The 4,849-nt window shown below is 39.5% G+C and overlaps 1 non-coding gene across 1 annotated transcript; it reads right to left on the bottom strand.

Annotated features, from left to right (window-relative positions):
- Nucleotides 1-3,208: 3,208 nt before the first annotated feature.
- LOC136311419 (small nucleolar RNA SNORA79) lies at nt 3,209-3,358 on the bottom strand. The gene has a single exon (XR_010726805.1). It is a non-coding gene; the product is annotated as a small nucleolar RNA SNORA79 (small nucleolar RNA).
- Between the last annotated feature and the right edge of the window lie 1,491 nt (nt 3,359-4,849).

The raw sequence follows: 4,849 nt of genomic DNA, 5'->3' as shown, positions 1-4,849 counted from the left end.
GTTTCATGGTATTAGTCACCACCCTCATTCTGCTTCCTGAGTTCCCGGTGGGTCTGGGCACCTCCGTGCTTACCAGGGCAAGGGCACTGTAGTATCAGTTCACTGCAGGCACACTGTATTCGTTTCACGGGCAGGAGTTGAGAATTCTGGGAAGTAGCCATGAGAAAAGAAAGACGTGGAGCTTTGGGACATTTTGAGTCCTCAAGGGAGACATAGAAGCTCGAAACCCAGGACCAGTGTAGGGAAGCAGATTTGGGCCTCAGAAAGAATATAAAGTTCAGCGTCTCTCCCCCCACACGGAGGTCTCTACCTGGTTGTCCCGTGTCCTGTTGCCATCTGTGCAGTGGCAGGGGAAGCTTTCCTATGCCTGCCTGTGCTAATTGTTTTACTGTCTGGATGAGGGCCATCTCACAGGATTTGTCTTGTCTTCTGTGATGATGTCACTCACTGACTTTGCCACAGAAAGGAAATAACATTCTCCTCATCAACTTTTTAAAGGAAGTATATTTTACTTTCATTAACTGTGTGGTTGGAGAGAGGCAAGAACTAAAATGTGCTGGACTGGAAGACAGAAGATATGGCTGTAATCCTGGTCTTTATACATACCAGTCCTGTAACTTTGGGTAAATCTACTACCTTTCTGAGCCTCAGTTTCCGCATCCATGAAATGAGGGGTATGTTTGAGGGTAATCTTTATAGTTTTAAAGCTATTTACAGCTTTAAAAATCTATATTTGAGCATGTATGTTCATAAGGATTCTATATTTATTAATCCTTTGTGAGAAATAATTGATAAACTTGTAGGATGACAAATATTGCCTTAACTCCATGGTTCAGAGTGGATAGTTAAGGTCAGAGTAAGGCTTACGAAACAATGGCGAAACTGTTGAGTACTAAGTGGCAGACACAGGCCAACCTTGAAGGCAAGTGCTTTACAGAAGGGGACATTGAGGCTAAAAAGTGAAATGGGTTATTTAAGATCATATACATAGTTAGTTAATGAGGGGATGGAGCCAACATTTAAACCCAGAGCTCCCTGAAGCTAAAGCCCTTAACCTTTATCACCATTGTGTAAATTTCCCACTGTTTAGAACTCCATACTTATGTCCCTTACTTGATGGCACCAGGCACCGAAGTTTTATTTAGCCATAATGATTCTCAACTGGGGATGGAAGGAAGGAGCAGGCAAGAGTAGTCTGAACAATCTCCCTAGGTAATTCTCATACGACACCTCTCTGCCCTACACTCTCCCGAGGCAGCACCTGGCCAGCGTCTCGCATTTCATCGCATGGAATGGATGAGAGAGAGGAATTGCCTCTCTCCAGGAATACAGCCATATCTTCTGTCTTCCAGTCCAGCACATTTTAGTTCTTGCCTCTCTCGCATTTCATCGCATGTGTGCATTTTCATCTCTGCTTCTCTCACTATGGCTTTGGAGGAGGCAGGGTCATCAGACACAGGTTGTTTCTCATCTTCCTAATGGGAAATTGAAGCAAAGGGAATTGAATAATGCAACGTCATGCACTCAGGGGCCACAGAATTGACATGGGGACCCGCACCTTATGACTCCAGCCACCACAGAGCATTATCTTTCTAGCCAATTCAATTAATAATGTATTATGTACATGAAACATCATGTTTTTTCACCCTGGAGTTTCCTAGGGGTTTATCATTTCAGTGACATTAATTTATTCAGAGTACCTGTACAACCAGCCATTGACAATACCAAATGGAGGAGAATGGTTTCTTAAACAGACAGTTCTGCGAACACAACAATGACTTTCTAGACATCCGATGATTGGTCCCAGGAAAAAGCTTCATCAGGGCTGTTAAGAGGGTTTAGGAACCGAAAACAGAGAGGGGCTCTTTGTTGTTCATATCATCTTTGGAACAAATGAAATCAATTAATTCCTTTTTGAAGATAAGAATATTAGCACTTAGAACTTCAAATTGCTTTGCTATAGTTTATTTTAATGCCACATAGACATGGATTAATACTTCGTCTTACTACATGATTCTTTATAGTCTGAAATGCCTTCATTTGGTCTTCTATCTATATTTTGGTTTATTTTTTCCTTTTGCTGAAGAAATTCTAAATTGTTGCTCGGTATGATTGCATTAAGATAATTGTGGAAGTGAAAAATGAGAACTATACAGCCATAGGATTTGATTGAATAAAAGTACAACAGAATATAATGTTGCCATGCAGAAGAATGGGGCAGCTCTATATGTAATGATTTAAGATATATGGTTAAAATTAAAAAAGCAAGATATAGAACAACAATGGATGACAAGCTATCATTTACATGAATACAAACATATCTATATCTATAAATGTCCTATAAATATAAATGTCCTAGCTCTAGAAGGACATTTAAGGAACTGGTCATCTTGGCTGCCTCTGGGGAGAAATGTACTGCTAAAAGGTTGGAGGGAGATTCTACATATACTCTGTTTTCCTTTTTATATATTATATCCTGTTCATGTATTATCTACTCATAGATATATATTATTTTTCTATAAAGAATGAGGTAGAGCTATTTTTATTGAGATGAAAAAATACAAAAGATATATTGTTAGGTACAAAGAGCAAATTGCAGAACAGTATGAATAGTACATGATTCTATTTTTGAAAAGTAATTGTACATACATATATGTATGTGTATGCATATATAAATATCTATAAGGATATGCACCAAATTGATAACAATAGTTCCCCCAGAGAGTAGCATATGAGAGTGTCTGTGAATATGCACTTTTTTTTATCCTATGTTCTTCTATATTGTCTGAAATATTTTTACACAAAGCACATACTAATCCAAAATAAATAACTCATAAAACCCAAACCCAACCAAAGGATTTACTTGACTTCTACACATCTATAAACAAAACTTCCCAGATCAGCCTTGCTGCTCAACCATGTTTTGTTTTTCTATATCCCACGGATTCACTTCACATTTTTCTTGCCCTCCTTTCTGAAATTTTCTGAACTTTCTGTTTCTTTGTCTTTACTCTCCTGCATTCTCCTTTTATTGATAAGACCCAGCTAAGGTGTGATCAGGAAATCACAGGAATCTTGTAGATACCTCCTCTCCCAGCTTCTTTCCCTTTAAATCAGTCTGCAATGATGCAGCTAAGATCCTCCGCATTCCTACTTTAGAGACTTCAACCTGGGTTAAATCTATCTACTGCTTTCTTTTCTTTTTTCTTAGTGTTTGATTCCACAAATTTCAGAGAATAAACAGATCATTTCATTATCCTAACATTCTCTGAGTGAAGAAAATAAAATTTTAATGTATGATGACTTAAAATCTACTTATTTCAAAAAAACTTCTCTACTTCCTGGACCATTCCTATCAGCACAGAAATATGTTACAGCTCCGATCTCAAACAAAAACAAAACCCTTGGTTTTTCTTGTTGTTTGTTTGGTTTTAGTGACAAAACTTCCACTCAACATCTCTCAACTCCACACCCCCTCCAAATCCCACCTCGTTTCCCTGTACCTCTGACCACAGTTTTCCTTGACAAAGTAGCCTTTGCTTTTGTAAAGATACCTCCTCCCTTCCCCTTCATTCTGAGAACCACTCTTCTTGGGCTCTGAGCGCTGCCCGAATATTATCAGGTTTATTTAGTACCATCTCCTACTCCAGGTCTCAGTGTCACTCACCTGAATTTGTTCAATAGTAATTTGGGTGATTATGAAATATCTATGTAGGCTCATCAATTGTAACAACGGGAACACTCTGGGGTGGGGGGATGTTTTTATGGGAGCATAAAACCCTCCAATGGCTCCCATTTCACTCTGAGTAAGATCGAACGTCCTTACCGTGGACTTCTAGGTCTATCACGCCTCCTGTACTCACCCTGTATCTCTGTCTCGTCACGGTCACTTAGCGATTTACTTGCCAAATCCAGTGGTCAATTCTCAGTCTTCATCTTTGACTTTCAACTCATTGGTTACAGTTGATCATTTTTCTCTTAGAAACCGATCTTGGCCTTCTGGAACCTCTCTCTCAGACCTCCCTAGAGCCTGCTCCTTTCTAGTTTCTTCTCTATTCTCTTCGCCTTAAAACATCAGGGCTGCTCAAGACTCACTACTTGAGCCCTCTGCCTTCTCTGCTTAGACTCATTCCCATGGTGGTCTCATCCAGCCCCCTGACTTTGAATGCCATTTCCATGCTGATGAGTTCCAAACTTTCTCTATTTTTACCTCAAATTTAACTTGTCCGGAAGATAATTCCAACTGCCCCCACCATCCTTTCCCTGTTGGTAAATGGCAATCAATTGAACCTTTACTTTCAAAGTATATCCTGAATCGTATCAGGTTTACTACCATCTCCTACTCCAGGCCTCAGTGTCACTCACCTGAATTTGTTCAATAGTGATTTGAGTGATTATGAAATATCAGTGTAGGTTCATCAACTGTAACAAAGGGAACGCTCTGGGGTGGGGGGGTGTTGATAATGGGAGAGGCTGTGCATGTGCAGGAGGCATCTGGGAAATCTCTGTACCTTCCTCTCAATTTTTATGTGAACCTAAAACTGTTCAAAAAATAAAATTTTAATTTAAAATACCTTTAAAAATATAAATCAGATTATTTGTAAAAATATAAATCACTGCTCTGCATAAACCCCTCCAATGGCTCCCATTTCACTCTGAGTAAGATCAAAAGTCCTTACTGTGGACATCCAGGTCTATCACACCTCCTGTACTCACCCCGCATCTCTGAAGTCATCCTTGGTTACTCCTACTTCACTATTCTCATAACACATTGACTTCCTTGCTGCTTTTTTGCATGTTTCCACCTCAGGACCTTTGCACTTGCTATAGCATCTATTTTGATGCTCTT

This window comes from Saccopteryx bilineata, chromosome 7 (assembly GCF_036850765.1).
Source record: "Saccopteryx bilineata isolate mSacBil1 chromosome 7, mSacBil1_pri_phased_curated, whole genome shotgun sequence".
Classification (NCBI taxonomy): Eukaryota; Metazoa; Chordata; class Mammalia; order Chiroptera; family Emballonuridae; genus Saccopteryx; species Saccopteryx bilineata.
Note: the sequence above shows the minus strand (reverse complement) of the source record. Positions and strands in the feature narration are given on the sequence as shown.